Raw genomic sequence first — 15898 nt, 5'->3', positions numbered from 1 at the left:
GAAGAGTGCGCCGATTCCGAGCCTCTTGTGCTGTGTCGGCTCCTCCGACGTCCACTGCCCTCTTGCAAGGCTGAACGCTGTCCTCTGCAGTGTGCTTCTGCCCTTCTTTTTGCCTCAAGCTCAGGAGCCACAGCTGCCAGCTTGGAAAAGCAACGAGCGGCTCCATGCACCCACTTTTGAAATACCCACTTGCCTACTCATGTTTGCAAAGAAAGTGTCTGTAAATTCAGGCCAAGCCACACTTGCACTCACTCACCCAAGCATCCGTTCCTTACAAAACTTTAAAAAAAAACTCGGAAAGAAAGATGGAAATAAACACACACACAATTTTCCTGCTGGGGTCTCCTCGACTCTTTGGAAGGCAGAGGGCGATGTTGGTTGAGGCCTTACCTTCTCGGGCTGGCGGCCTACAAGTCCAGGAAAGAAGCAGGCCCAGTAACAGCAGCTGAGGCCCCCAGCCCAGCCCAGGCAGGCATCAGCTTAAGGCTGACTCTCTACCCCACTGCTGCCCCAAATTGGTTTGGCAAAAGTTTGCAAAGAAGATGCCTGTAAATTTAACTCACGCCACACTAGCACTCACCCAGGCGTCGGTTCCTTACAAAAATAGAAAGCACCTCTAAAAAAGAAGAAATAAACACACACACAATTTTCCTGCTGGGGTCTCCTCGACTCTTTGAAAGGCAGAGGGCGATGTTGGTTGAGGCCCTTACCTTCTCCGGCTGGTGGCCTACAAGTCCAGGAAAGAAGCATGCCCAGTAACAGCAGCTGAGGCCCCCAGACCAGCCCAGCCCAGCCCAGGCAGCCATCAGCTGAAGGCTGACTCTCTACCCCAGTGCTGGTCCAAGTTGGTTTGGCAAAATTTTGCAAAGAAGATGCCTGTAAATGTAACTCACGCCACACTAGCACTCACCCAGGCGTCGGTTCCTTACAAAAATAGAAAGCACCTCTAAAAAAAGAAGAAATAAACACACACACAATTTTCCTGCTGCGGTCTCCTCGACTCTTTGGAAGGCAGAGGGCGATGTTGGTTGAAGCCCTTACCTTCTCTGGCTGGCGGCCTACAAGACCAGGAAAGAAGCAGGGCCAGTAACAGCAGCTGAGGCCCCCAGCCCAGCCACGCCTAGGCAGGCATCAGCGGAAGGCTGACTCTCTACCCCAGTGCTGCTCCAAGTTGGTTTGGCAAAAGTTTGCAAAGAAGCTGCCCGTAAATTCACCTCAAGCCACACTAGCACTCACCCAGTCGTCAGTTCCTTACAAAAATAGAAAGAATCTCTAAAAAAGAAGAAATAAACACACACACAATTTTCCTGCTTCTATTCCCTCGACTCTTTGGAAGGCAGAGGGCGATGTTGGTTGAGGCCTTACCTTCTCGGGCTGGCGGCCTACAAGTCCAGGAAAGAAGCAGGCCCAGTAACAGCAGCTGAGGCCCCCAGCCCAGCCCAGCCCAGGCAGGCATCAGCTTAAGGCTGACTCTCTACCCCACTGCTGCCCCAAATTGGTTTGGCAAAAGTTTGCAAAGAAGATGCCTGTAAATTTAACTCACGCCACACTAGCACTCACCCAGGCGTCGGTTCCTTACAAAAATAGAAAGCACCTCTAAAAAAGAAGAAATAAACACACACACAATTTTCCTGCTGCGGTCTCCTCGACTCTTTGGAAGGCAGAGGGCGATGTTGGTTGAAGCCCTTACCTTCTCTGGCTGGCGGCCTACAAGACCAGGAAAGAAGCAGGCCCAGTAACAGCAGCTGAGGCCCCCAGCCCAGCCACGCCTAGGCAGGCATCAGCGGAAGGCTGACTCTCTACCCCAGTGCTGCTCCAAGTTGGTTTGGCAAAAGTTTGCAAAGAAGCTGCCCGTAAATTCACCTCAAGCCACACTAGCACTCACCCAGTCGTCAGTTCCTTACAAAAATAGAAAGAATCTCTAAAAAAGAAGAAATAAACACACACACAATTTTCCTGCTTCTATCCCCTCGACTCTTTGGAAGGCAGAGGGCGATGTTGGTTGAGGCCTTACCTTCTCGGGCTGGCGGCCTACAAGTCCAGGAAAGAAGCAGGCCCAGTAACAGCAGCTGAGGCCCCCAGCCCAGCCCAGCCCAGGCAGGCATCAGCTTAAGGCTGACTCTCTACCCCACTGCTGCCCCAAATTGGTTTGGCAAAAGTTTGCAAAGAAGATGCCTGTAAATTTAACTCACGCCACACTAGCACTCACCCAGGCGTCGGTTCCTTACAAAAATAGAAAGCACCTCTAAAAAAGAAGAAATAAACACACACACAATTTTCCTGCTGGGGTCTCCTCGACTCTTTGAAAGGCAGAGGGCGATGTTGGTTGAGGCCCTTACCTTCTCCGGCTGGTGGCCTACAAGTCCAGGAAAGAAGCATGCCCAGTAACAGCAGCTGAGGCCCCCAGACCAGCCCAGCCCAGCCCAGGCAGCCATCAGCTGAAGGCTGACTCTCTACCCCAGTGCTGGTCCAAGTTGGTTTGGCAAAATTTTGCAAAGAAGATGCCTGTAAATGTAACTCACGCCACACTAGCACTCACCCAGGCGTCGGTTCCTTACAAAAATAGAAAGCACCTCTAAAAAAAGAAGAAATAAACACACACACAATTTTCCTGCTGCGGTCTCCTCGACTCTTTGGAAGGCAGAGGGCGATGTTGGTTGAAGCCCTTACCTTCTCTGGCTGGCGGCCTACAAGACCAGGAAAGAAGCAGGCCCAGTAACAGCAGCTGAGGCCCCCAGCCCAGCCACGCCTAGGCAGGCATCAGCTTAAGGCTGACTCTCTACCCCACTGCTGCCCCAAATTGGTTTGGCAAAAGTTTGCAAAGAAGATGCCTGTAAATTTAACTCACGCCACACTAGCACTCACCCAGGCGTCGGTTCCTTACAAAAATAGAAAGCACCTCTAAAAAAGAAGAAATAAACACACACACAATTTTCCTGCTGCGGTCTCCTCGACTCTTTGGAAGGCAGAGGGCGATGTTGGTTGAAGCCCTTACCTTCTCTGGCTGGCGGCCTACAAGACCAGGAAAGAAGCAGGCCCAGTAACAGCAGCTGAGGCCCCCAGCCCAGCCACGCCTAGGCAGGCATCAGCGGAAGGCTGACTCTCTACCCCAGTGCTGCTCCAAGTTGGTTTGGCAAAAGTTTGCAAAGAAGCTGCCCGTAAATTCACCTCAAGCCACACTAGCACTCACCCAGGCGTCAGTTCCTTACAAAAATAGAAAGAATCTCTAAAAAAGAAGAAATAAACACACACACAATTTTCCTGCTTCTATCCCCTCGACTCCTTGGAAGGCGGAGGGCAACCTTCGCCGCTGGTGGCCTTCACATGCAGGAAAGAAGCACACCCAGGAACAGCAGCTGAGGCTCCCAGCCCAGGCAGGCTTCAGCTGAAGGCCGACTTGGGAAGCACTGAGGCCAGACCCTGGGCTCCTGGGTCCCTCGGTTGAAGGCTCGAGGCCAGACCCCTTGGCTCCTGTGTCCCTTGGCTGAAGGCTCGACCAGTGCTCGACCAGGCTCGATCAGGCGAGATATTAGGTAGCATGGGGCCCAGCTGGGACTTCTAGGAAGCTTAGGGTGACGGCCGCTTCTGCCCCATCATCCAGAGGCCTGGCTATGGAGAGGCATGATGTGGCCTCCCTCCCTTCCTGCCTCTTGTAGGCACTTCTCCCCCGTGAGCACTTCCCGCTCCAGGTGTCCCCTTGTCTCCCAGGGTGCACTCTTCCTCTAGAGCCCACATATGCAGATGAGGCCCATCCACTTGCCTCCCCTAGCTGTAGGGGGCCTTGCGCGTCCACTGGAGAGAAAACGGGGAGACGCTGGAGGTGCTTTGCCAGGGACACGAGTGGCCCTTTCTGGCTGCATCCACCCACCCGAGGCGGCGAGCTGCTGCCCTGGCTTCAGTCTCCTGCTGCTCCAAGTTAGTTTGGCGACAACGTGTCCGCCTCTGACGGGGCTCTGCATTGGAGCGAGGGCTGCTGTCTGCCCCTGTGCCTTTTTCACGCGCCGTGTTTGTTAAAATTAAAAGCGGAATGGAGGAAAAATGTAGTTCAAGACGGGGAAGACGAACGCCGCCTATCGGGCACAGAGTAGCAAAATGCCTACAGCACCTGGTATTCCCAGGCGGTCTCCCATCCAAGTACTAACCAGGCCCGACCCTGCTTAGCTTCCGAGATCGGACGAGATCGGGCGCATTCAGGGTGGTATGGCCGTAGGCGAAGAGTGCGCCGATTCCGAGCCTCTTGTGCTGTGTCGGCTCCTCCGACGTCCACTGCCCTCTTGCAAGGCTGAACGCTGTCCTCTGCAGTGTGCTTCTGCCCTTCTTTTTGCCTCAAGCTCAGGAGCCACAGCTGCCAGCTTGGAAAAGCAACGAGCGGCTCCATGCACCCACTTTTGAAATACCCACTTGCCTACTCATGTTTGCAAAGAAAGTGTCTGTAAATTCAGGCCAAGCCACACTTGCACTCACTCACCCAAGCATCCGTTCCTTACAAAACTTTAAAAAAAAACTCGGAAAGAAAGATGGAAATAAACACACACACAATTTTCCTGCTGGGGTCTCCTCGACTCTTTGGAAGGCAGAGGGCGATGTTGGTTGAGGCCTTACCTTCTCGGGCTGGCGGCCTACAAGTCCAGGAAAGAAGCAGGCCCAGTAACAGCAGCTGAGGCCCCCAGCCCAGCCCAGGCAGGCATCAGTTTAAGGCTGACTCTCTACCCCACTGCTGCCCCAAATTGGTTTGGCAAAAGTTTGCAAAGAAGATGCCTGTAAATTTAACTCACGCCACACTAGCACTCACCCAGGCGTCGGTTCCTTACAAAAATAGAAAGCACCTCTAAAAAAGAAGAAATAAACACACACACAATTTTCCTGCTGGGGTCTCCTCGACTCTTTGAAAGGCAGAGGGCGATGTTGGTTGAGGCCCTTACCTTCTCCGGCTGGTGGCCTACAAGTCCAGGAAAGAAGCATGCCCAGTAACAGCAGCTGAGGCCCCCAGACCAGCCCAGCCCAGCCCAGGCAGCCATCAGCTGAAGGCTGACTCTCTACCCCAGTGCTGGTCCAAGTTGGTTTGGCAAAATTTTGCAAAGAAGATGCCTGTAAATGTAACTCACGCCACACTAGCACTCACCCAGGCGTCGGTTCCTTACAAAAATAGAAAGCACCTCTAAAAAAAGAAGAAATAAACACACACACAATTTTCCTGCTGCGGTCTCCTCGACTCTTTGGAAGGCAGAGGGCGATGTTGGTTGAAGCCCTTACCTTCTCTGGCTGGCGGCCTACAAGACCAGGAAAGAAGCAGGGCCAGTAACAGCAGCTGAGGCCCCCAGCCCAGCCACGCCTAGGCAGGCATCAGCGGAAGGCTGACTCTCTACCCCAGTGCTGCTCCAAGTTGGTTTGGCAAAAGTTTGCAAAGAAGCTGCCCGTAAATTCACCTCAAGCCACACTAGCACTCACCCAGTCGTCAGTTCCTTACAAAAATAGAAAGAATCTCTAAAAAAGAAGAAATAAACACACACACAATTTTCCTGCTTCTATTCCCTCGACTCTTTGGAAGGCAGAGGGCGATGTTGGTTGAGGCCTTACCTTCTCGGGCTGGCGGCCTACAAGTCCAGGAAAGAAGCAGGCCCAGTAACAGCAGCTGAGGCCCCCAGCCCAGCCCAGCCCAGGCAGGCATCAGCTTAAGGCTGACTCTCTACCCCACTGCTGCCCCAAATTGGTTTGGCAAAAGTTTGCAAAGAAGATGCCTGTAAATTTAACTCACGCCACACTAGCACTCACCCAGGCGTCGGTTCCTTACAAAAATAGAAAGCACCTCTAAAAAAGAAGAAATAAACACACACACAATTTTCCTGCTGCGGTCTCCTCGACTCTTTGGAAGGCAGAGGGCGATGTTGGTTGAAGCCCTTACCTTCTCTGGCTGGCGGCCTACAAGACCAGGAAAGAAGCAGGCCCAGTAACAGCAGCTGAGGCCCCCAGCCCAGCCACGCCTAGGCAGGCATCAGCGGAAGGCTGACTCTCTACCCCAGTGCTGCTCCAAGTTGGTTTGGCAAAAGTTTGCAAAGAAGCTGCCCGTAAATTCACCTCAAGCCACACTAGCACTCACCCAGTCGTCAGTTCCTTACAAAAATAGAAAGAATCTCTAAAAAAGAAGAAATAAACACACACACAATTTTCCTGCTTCTATCCCCTCGACTCTTTGGAAGGCAGAGGGCGATGTTGGTTGAGGCCTTACCTTCTCGGGCTGGCGGCCTACAAGTCCAGGAAAGAAGCAGGCCCAGTAACAGCAGCTGAGGCCCCCAGCCCAGCCCAGCCCAGGCAGGCATCAGCTTAAGGCTGACTCTCTACCCCACTGCTGCCCCAAATTGGTTTGGCAAAAGTTTGCAAAGAAGATGCCTGTAAATTTAACTCACGCCACACTAGCACTCACCCAGGCGTCGGTTCCTTACAAAAATAGAAAGCACCTCTAAAAAAGAAGAAATAAACACACACACAATTTTCCTGCTGGGGTCTCCTCGACTCTTTGAAAGGCAGAGGGCGATGTTGGTTGAGGCCCTTACCTTCTCCGGCTGGTGGCCTACAAGTCCAGGAAAGAAGCATGCCCAGTAACAGCAGCTGAGGCCCCCAGACCAGCCCAGCCCAGCCCAGGCAGCCATCAGCTGAAGGCTGACTCTCTACCCCAGTGCTGGTCCAAGTTGGTTTGGCAAAATTTTGCAAAGAAGATGCCTGTAAATGTAACTCACGCCACACTAGCACTCACCCAGGCGTCGGTTCCTTACAAAAATAGAAAGCACCTCTAAAAAAAGAAGAAATAAACACACACACAATTTTCCTGCTGCGGTCTCCTCGACTCTTTGGAAGGCAGAGGGCGATGTTGGTTGAAGCCCTTACCTTCTCTGGCTGGCGGCCTACAAGACCAGGAAAGAAGCAGGCCCAGTAACAGCAGCTGAGGCCCCCAGCCCAGCCACGCCTAGGCAGGCATCAGCTTAAGGCTGACTCTCTACCCCACTGCTGCCCCAAATTGGTTTGGCAAAAGTTTGCAAAGAAGATGCCTGTAAATTTAACTCACGCCACACTAGCACTCACCCAGGCGTCGGTTCCTTACAAAAATAGAAAGCACCTCTAAAAAAGAAGAAATAAACACACACACAATTTTCCTGCTGCGGTCTCCTCGACTCTTTGGAAGGCAGAGGGCGATGTTGGTTGAAGCCCTTACCTTCTCTGGCTGGCGGCCTACAAGACCAGGAAAGAAGCAGGCCCAGTAACAGCAGCTGAGGCCCCCAGCCCAGCCACGCCTAGGCAGGCATCAGCGGAAGGCTGACTCTCTACCCCAGTGCTGCTCCAAGTTGGTTTGGCAAAAGTTTGCAAAGAAGCTGCCCGTAAATTCACCTCAAGCCACACTAGCACTCACCCAGGCGTCAGTTCCTTACAAAAATAGAAAGAATCTCTAAAAAAGAAGAAATAAACACACACACAATTTTCCTGCTTCTATCCCCTCGACTCCTTGGAAGGCGGAGGGCAACCTTCGCCGCTGGTGGCCTTCACATGCAGGAAAGAAGCACACCCAGGAACAGCAGCTGAGGCTCCCAGCCCAGGCAGGCTTCAGCTGAAGGCCGACTTGGGAAGCACTGAGGCCAGACCCTGGGCTCCTGGGTCCCTCGGTTGAAGGCTCGAGGCCAGACCCCTTGGCTCCTGTGTCCCTTGGCTGAAGGCTCGACCAGTGCTCGACCAGGCTCGATCAGGCGAGATATTAGGTAGCATGGGGCCCAGCTGGGACTTCTAGGAAGCTTAGGGTGACGGCCGCTTCTGCCCCATCATCCAGAGGCCTGGCTATGGAGAGGCATGATGTGGCCTCCCTCCCTTCCTGCCTCTTGTAGGCACTTCTCCCCCGTGAGCACTTCCCGCTCCAAGTGTCCCCTTGTCTCCCAGGGTGCACTCTTCCTCTAGAGCCCACATATGCAGATGAGGCCCATCCACTTGCCTCCCCTAGCTGTAGGGGGCCTTGCGCGTCCACTGGAGAGAAAACGGGGAGACGCTGGAGGTGCTTTGCCAGGGACACGAGTGGCCCTTTCTGGCTGCATCCACCCACCCGAGGCGGCGAGCTGCTGCCCTGGCTTCAGTCTCCTGCTGCTCCAAGTTAGTTTGGCGACAACGTGTCCGCCTCTGACGGGGCTCTGCATTGGAGCGAGGGCTGCTGTCTGCCCCTGTGCCTTTTTCACGCGCCGTGTTTGTTAAAATTAAAAGCGGAATGGAGGAAAAATGTAGTTCAAGACGGGGAAGACGAACGCCGCCTATCGGGCACAGAGTAGCAAAATGCCTACAGCACCTGGTATTCCCAGGCGGTCTCCCATCCAAGTACTAACCAGGCCCGACCCTGCTTAGCTTCCGAGATCGGACGAGATCGGGCGCATTCAGGGTGGTATGGCCGTAGTCGAAGAGTGCGCCGATTCCGAGCCTCTTGTGCTGTGTCGGCTCCTCCGACGTCCACTGCCCTCTTGCAAGGCTGAACGCTGTCCTCTGCAGTGTGCTTCTGCCCTTCTTTTTGCCTCAAGCTCAGGAGCCACAGCTGCCAGCTTGGAAAAGCAACGAGCGGCTCCATGCACCCACTTTTGAAATACCCACTTGCCTACTCATGTTTGCAAAGAAAGTGTCTGTAAATTCAGGCCAAGCCACACTTGCACTCACTCACCCAAGCATCCGTTCCTTACAAAACTTTAAAAAAAAACTCGGAAAGAAAGATGGAAATAAACACACACACAATTTTCCTGCTGGGGTCTCCTCGACTCTTTGGAAGGCAGAGGGCGATGTTGGTTGAGGCCTTACCTTCTCGGGCTGGCGGCCTACAAGTCCAGGAAAGAAGCAGGCCCAGTAACAGCAGCTGAGGCCCCCAGCCCAGCCCAGGCAGGCATCAGCTTAAGGCTGACTCTCTACCCCACTGCTGCCCCAAATTGGTTTGGCAAAAGTTTGCAAAGAAGATGCCTGTAAATTTAACTCACGCCACACTAGCACTCACCCAGGCGTCGGTTCCTTACAAAAATAGAAAGCACCTCTAAAAAAGAAGAAATAAACACACACACAATTTTCCTGCTGGGGTCTCCTCGACTCTTTGAAAGGCAGAGGGCGATGTTGGTTGAGGCCCTTACCTTCTCCGGCTGGTGGCCTACAAGTCCAGGAAAGAAGCATGCCCAGTAACAGCAGCTGAGGCCCCCAGACCAGCCCAGCCCAGCCCAGGCAGCCATCAGCTGAAGGCTGACTCTCTACCCCAGTGCTGGTCCAAGTTGGTTTGGCAAAATTTTGCAAAGAAGATGCCTGTAAATGTAACTCACGCCACACTAGCACTCACCCAGGCGTCGGTTCCTTACAAAAATAGAAAGCACCTCTAAAAAAAGAAGAAATAAACACACACACAATTTTCCTGCTGCGGTCTCCTCGACTCTTTGGAAGGCAGAGGGCGATGTTGGTTGAAGCCCTTACCTTCTCTGGCTGGCGGCCTACAAGACCAGGAAAGAAGCAGGGCCAGTAACAGCAGCTGAGGCCCCCAGCCCAGCCACGCCTAGGCAGGCATCAGCGGAAGGCTGACTCTCTACCCCAGTGCTGCTCCAAGTTGGTTTGGCAAAAGTTTGCAAAGAAGCTGCCCGTAAATTCACCTCAAGCCACACTAGCACTCACCCAGTCGTCAGTTCCTTACAAAAATAGAAAGAATCTCTAAAAAAGAAGAAATAAACACACACACAATTTTCCTGCTTCTATTCCCTCGACTCTTTGGAAGGCAGAGGGCGATGTTGGTTGAGGCCTTACCTTCTCGGGCTGGCGGCCTACAAGTCCAGGAAAGAAGCAGGCCCAGTAACAGCAGCTGAGGCCCCCAGCCCAGCCCAGCCCAGGCAGGCATCAGCTTAAGGCTGACTCTCTACCCCACTGCTGCCCCAAATTGGTTTGGCAAAAGTTTGCAAAGAAGATGCCTGTAAATTTAACTCACGCCACACTAGCACTCACCCAGGCGTCGGTTCCTTACAAAAATAGAAAGCACCTCTAAAAAAGAAGAAATAAACACACACACAATTTTCCTGCTGCGGTCTCCTCGACTCTTTGGAAGGCAGAGGGCGATGTTGGTTGAAGCCCTTACCTTCTCTGGCTGGCGGCCTACAAGACCAGGAAAGAAGCAGGCCCAGTAACAGCAGCTGAGGCCCCCAGCCCAGCCACGCCTAGGCAGGCATCAGCGGAAGGCTGACTCTCTACCCCAGTGCTGCTCCAAGTTGGTTTGGCAAAAGTTTGCAAAGAAGCTGCCCGTAAATTCACCTCAAGCCACACTAGCACTCACCCAGGCGTCAGTTCCTTACAAAAATAGAAAGAATCTCTAAAAAAGAAGAAATAAACACACACACAATTTTCCTGCTTCTATCCCCTCGACTCCTTGGAAGGCGGAGGGCAACCTTCGCCGCTGGTGGCCTTCACATGCAGGAAAGAAGCACACCCAGGAACAGCAGCTGAGGCTCCCAGCCCAGGCAGGCTTCAGCTGAAGGCCGACTTGGGAAGCACTGAGGCCAGACCCTGGGCTCCTGGGTCCCTCGGTTGAAGGCTCGAGGCCAGACCCCTTGGCTCCTGTGTCCCTTGGCTGAAGGCTCGACCAGTGCTCGACCAGGCTCGATCAGGCGAGATATTAGGTAGCATGGGGCCCAGCTGGGACTTCTAGGAAGCTTAGGGTGACGGCCGCTTCTGCCCCATCATCCAGAGGCCTGGCTATGGAGAGGCATGATGTGGCCTCCCTCCCTTCCTGCCTCTTGTAGGCACTTCTCCCCCGTGAGCACTTCCCGCTCCAAGTGTCCCCTTGTCTCCCAGGGTGCACTCTTCCTCTAGAGCCCACATATGCAGATGAGGCCCATCCACTTGCCTCCCCTAGCTGTAGGGGGCCTTGCGCGTCCACTGGAGAGAAAACGGGGAGACGCTGGAGGTGCTTTGCCAGGGACACGAGTGGCCCTTTCTGGCTGCATCCACCCACCCGAGGCGGCGAGCTGCTGCCCTGGCTTCAGTCTCCTGCTGCTCCAAGTTAGTTTGGCGACAACGTGTCCGCCTCTGACGGGGATCTGCATTGGAGCGAGGGCTGCTGTCTGCCCCTGTGCCTTTTTCACGCGCCGTGTTTGTTAAAATTAAAAGCGGAATGGAGGAAAAATGTAGTTCAAGACGGGGAAGACGAACGCCGCCTATCGGGCACAGAGTAGCAAAATGCCTACAGCACCTGGTATTCCCAGGCGGTCTCCCATCCAAGTACTAACCAGGCCCGACCCTGCTTAGCTTCCGAGATCGGACGAGATCGGGCGCATTCAGGGTGGTATGGCCGTAGGCGAAGAGTGCGCCGATTCCGAGCCTCTTGTGCTGTGTCGGCTCCTCCGACGTCCACTGCCCTCTTGCAAGGCTGAACGCTGTCCTCTGCAGTGTGCTTCTGCCCTTCTTTTTGCCTCAAGCTCAGGAGCCACAGCTGCCAGCTTGGAAAAGCAACGAGCGGCTCCATGCACCCACTTTTGAAATACCCACTTGCCTACTCATGTTTGCAAAGAAAGTGTCTGTAAATTCAGGCCAAGCCACACTTGCACTCACTCACCCAAGCATCCGTTCCTTACAAAACTTTAAAAAAAAACTCGGAAAGAAAGATGGAAATAAACACACACACAATTTTCCTGCTGGGGTCTCCTCGACTCTTTGGAAGGCAGAGGGCGATGTTGGTTGAGGCCTTACCTTCTCGGGCTGGCGGCCTACAAGTCCAGGAAAGAAGCAGGCCCAGTAACAGCAGCTGAGGCCCCCAGCCCAGCCCAGGCAGGCATCAGCTTAAGGCTGACTCTCTACCCCACTGCTGCCCCAAATTGGTTTGGCAAAAGTTTGCAAAGAAGATGCCTGTAAATTTAACTCACGCCACACTAGCACTCACCCAGGCGTCGGTTCCTTACAAAAATAGAAAGCACCTCTAAAAAAGAAGAAATAAACACACACACAATTTTCCTGCTGGGGTCTCCTCGACTCTTTGAAAGGCAGAGGGCGATGTTGGTTGAGGCCCTTACCTTCTCCGGCTGGTGGCCTACAAGTCCAGGAAAGAAGCATGCCCAGTAACAGCAGCTGAGGCCCCCAGACCAGCCCAGCCCAGCCCAGGCAGCCATCAGCTGAAGGCTGACTCTCTACCCCAGTGCTGGTCCAAGTTGGTTTGGCAAAATTTTGCAAAGAAGATGCCTGTAAATGTAACTCACGCCACACTAGCACTCACCCAGGCGTCGGTTCCTTACAAAAATAGAAAGCACCTCTAAAAAAAGAAGAAATAAACACACACACAATTTTCCTGCTGCGGTCTCCTCGACTCTTTGGAAGGCAGAGGGCGATGTTGGTTGAAGCCCTTACCTTCTCTGGCTGGCGGCCTACAAGACCAGGAAAGAAGCAGGCCCAGTAACAGCAGCTGAGGCCCCCAGCCCAGCCACGCCTAGGCAGGCATCAGCGGAAGGCTGACTCTCTACCCCAGTGCTGCTCCAAGTTGGTTTGGCAAAAGTTTGCAAAGAAGCTGCCCGTAAATTCACCTCAAGCCACACTAGCACTCACCCAGTCGTCAGTTCCTTACAAAAATAGAAAGAATCTCTAAAAAAGAAGAAATAAACACACACACAATTTTCCTGCTTCTATTCCCTCGACTCTTTGGAAGGCAGAGGGCGATGTTGGTTGAGGCCTTACCTTCTCGGGCTGGCGGCCTACAAGTCCAGGAAAGAAGCAGGCCCAGTAACAGCAGCTGAGGCCCCCAGCCCAGCCCAGCCCAGGCAGGCATCAGCTTAAGGCTGACTCTCTACCCCACTGCTGCCCCAAATTGGTTTGGCAAAAGTTTGCAAAGAAGATGCCTGTAAATTTAACTCACGCCACACTAGCACTCACCCAGGCGTCGGTTCCTTACAAAAATAGAAAGCACCTCTAAAAAAGAAGAAATAAACACACACACAATTTTCCTGCTGCGGTCTCCTCGACTCTTTGGAAGGCAGAGGGCGATGTTGGTTGAAGCCCTTACCTTCTCTGGCTGGCGGCCTACAAGACCAGGAAAGAAGCAGGCCCAGTAACAGCAGCTGAGGCCCCCAGCCCAGCCACGCCTAGGCAGGCATCAGCGGAAGGCTGACTCTCTACCCCAGTGCTGCTCCAAGTTGGTTTGGCAAAAGTTTGCAAAGAAGCTGCCCGTAAATTCACCTCAAGCCACACTAGCACTCACCCAGGCGTCAGTTCCTTACAAAAATAGAAAGAATCTCTAAAAAAGAAGAAATAAACACACACACAATTTTCCTGCTTCTATCCCCTCGACTCCTTGGAAGGCGGAGGGCAACCTTCGCCGCTGGTGGCCTTCACATGCAGGAAAGAAGCACACCCAGGAACAGCAGCTGAGGCTCCCAGCCCAGGCAGGCTTCAGCTGAAGGCCGACTTGGGAAGCACTGAGGCCAGACCCTGGGCTCCTGGGTCCCTCGGTTGAAGGCTCGAGGCCAGACCCCTTGGCTCCTGTGTCCCTTGGCTGAAGGCTCGACCAGTGCTCGACCAGGCTCGATCAGGCGAGATATTAGGTAGCATGGGGCCCAGCTGGGACTTCTAGGAAGCTTAGGGTGACGGCCGCTTCTGCCCCATCATCCAGAGGCCTGGCTATGGAGAGGCATGATGTGGCCTCCCTCCCTTCCTGCCTCTTGTAGGCACTTCTCCCCCGTGAGCACTTCCCGCTCCAAGTGTCCCCTTGTCTCCCAGGGTGCACTCTTCCTCTAGAGCCCACATATGCAGATGAGGCCCATCCACTTGCCTCCCCTAGCTGTAGGGGGCCTTGCGCGTCCACTGGAGAGAAAACGGGGAGACGCTGGAGGTGCTTTGCCAGGGACACGAGTGGCCCTTTCTGGCTGCATCCACCCACCCGAGGCGGCGAGCTGCTGCCCTGGCTTCAGTCTCCTGCTGCTCCAAGTTAGTTTGGCGACAACGTGTCCGCCTCTGACGGGGCTCTGCATTGGAGCGAGGGCTGCTGTCTGCCCCTGTGCCTTTTTCACGCGCCGTGTTTGTTAAAATTAAAAGCGGAATGGAGGAAAAATGTAGTTCAAGACGGGGAAGACGAACGCCGCCTATCGGGCACAGAGTAGCAAAATGCCTACAGCACCTGGTATTCCCAGGCGGTCTCCCATCCAAGTACTAACCAGGCCCGACCCTGCTTAGCTTCCGAGATCGGACGAGATCGGGCGCATTCAGGGTGGTATGGCCGTAGGCGAAGAGTGCGCCGATTCCGAGCCTCTTGTGCTGTGTCGGCTCCTCCGACGTCCACTGCCCTCTTGCAAGGCTGAACGCTGTCCTCTGCAGTGTGCTTCTGCCCTTCTTTTTGCCTCAAGCTCAGGAGCCACAGCTGCCAGCTTGGAAAAGCAACGAGCGGCTCCATGCACCCACTTTTGAAATACCCACTTGCCTACTCATGTTTGCAAAGAAAGTGTCTGTAAATTCAGGCCAAGCCACACTTGCACTCACTCACCCAAGCATCCGTTCCTTACAAAACTTTAAAAAAAAACTCGGAAAGAAAGATGGAAATAAACACACACACAATTTTCCTGCTGGGGTCTCCTCGACTCTTTGGAAGGCAGAGGGCGATGTTGGTTGAGGCCTTACCTTCTCGGGCTGGCGGCCTACAAGTCCAGGAAAGAAGCAGGCCCAGTAACAGCAGCTGAGGCCCCCAGCCCAGCCCAGGCAGGCATCAGCTTAAGGCTGACTCTCTACCCCACTGCTGCCCCAAATTGGTTTGGCAAAAGTTTGCAAAGAAGATGCCTGTAAATTTAACTCACGCCACACTAGCACTCACCCAGGCGTCGGTTCCTTACAAAAATAGAAAGCACCTCTAAAAAAGAAGAAATAAACACACACACAATTTTCCTGCTGGGGTCTCCTCGACTCTTTGAAAGGCAGAGGGCGATGTTGGTTGAGGCCCTTACCTTCTCCGGCTGGTGGCCTACAAGTCCAGGAAAGAAGCATGCCCAGTAACAGCAGCTGAGGCCCCCAGACCAGCCCAGCCCAGCCCAGGCAGCCATCAGCTGAAGGCTGACTCTCTACCCCAGTGCTGGTCCAAGTTGGTTTGGCAAAATTTTGCAAAGAAGATGCCTGTAAATGTAACTCACGCCACACTAGCACTCACCCAGGCGTCGGTTCCTTACAAAAATAGAAAGCACCTCTAAAAAAAGAAGAAATAAACACACACACAATTTTCCTGCTGCGGTCTCCTCGACTCTTTGGAAGGCAGAGGGCGATGTTGGTTGAAGCCCTTACCTTCTCTGGCTGGCGGCCTACAAGACCAGGAAAGAAGCAGGCCCAGTAACAGCAGCTGAGGCCCCCAGCCCAGCCACGCCTAGGCAGGCATCAGCGGAAGGCTGACTCTCTACCCCAGTGCTGCTCCAAGTTGGTTTGGCAAAAGTTTGCAAAGAAGCTGCCCGTAAATTCACCTCAAGCCACACTAGCACTCACCCAGTCGTCAGTTCCTTACAAAAATAGAAAGAATCTCTAAAAAAGAAGAAATAAACACACACACAATTTTCCTGCTTCTATTCCCTCGACTCTTTGGAAGGCAGAGGGCGATGTTGGTTGAGGCCTTACCTTCTCGGGCTGGCGGCCTACAAGTCCAGGAAAGAAGCAGGCCCAGTAACAGCAGCTGAGGCCCCCAGCCCAGCCCAGCCCAGGCAGGCATCAGCTTAAGGCTGACTCTCTACCCCACTGCTGCCCCAAATTGGTTTGGCAAAAGTTTGCAAAGAAGATGCCTGTAAATTTAACTCACGCCACACTAGCACTCACCCAGGCGTCGGTTCCTTACAAAAATAGAAAGCACCTCTAAAAAAGAAGAAATAAACACACACACAATTTTCCTGCTGCGGTCTCCTCGACTCTTTGGAAG

General features: G+C 53.5%; 4 non-coding genes across 4 annotated transcripts; all 4 read right to left on the bottom strand.

Moving 5' to 3' along the window:
* Nucleotides 1-4093: 4093 nt before the first annotated feature.
* LOC138553899 (5S ribosomal RNA) lies at nucleotides 4094-4212 on the bottom strand. Its single transcript, XR_011297202.1, has one exon. It is a non-coding gene; the product is annotated as a 5S ribosomal RNA (ribosomal RNA).
* A 4093-nt stretch (nucleotides 4213-8305) lies between these two features.
* LOC138553903 (5S ribosomal RNA) lies at nucleotides 8306-8424 on the bottom strand. Its single transcript, XR_011297206.1, has one exon. It is a non-coding gene; the product is annotated as a 5S ribosomal RNA (ribosomal RNA).
* A 2788-nt stretch (nucleotides 8425-11212) lies between these two features.
* Nucleotides 11213-11331, bottom strand: LOC138553888 (5S ribosomal RNA). The gene has a single exon (XR_011297191.1). It is a non-coding gene; the product is annotated as a 5S ribosomal RNA (ribosomal RNA).
* Nucleotides 11332-14119: 2788 nt separating this feature from the next.
* On the bottom strand, nucleotides 14120-14238 carry LOC138553877 (5S ribosomal RNA). The gene has a single exon (XR_011297180.1). It is a non-coding gene; the product is annotated as a 5S ribosomal RNA (ribosomal RNA).
* Between the last annotated feature and the right edge of the window lie 1660 nt (nucleotides 14239-15898).

Source organism: Ambystoma mexicanum, unplaced genomic scaffold (assembly GCF_040938575.1).
Source record: "Ambystoma mexicanum isolate Mex_15411 unplaced genomic scaffold, UKY_AmexF1_1 Mex_scaf141, whole genome shotgun sequence".
In the NCBI taxonomy this organism is placed as follows: Eukaryota; Metazoa; Chordata; class Amphibia; order Caudata; family Ambystomatidae; genus Ambystoma; species Ambystoma mexicanum.
The sequence above is the reverse complement of the archived record's forward strand: the minus strand, read 5'-3'. Positions and strand labels throughout refer to the sequence as shown.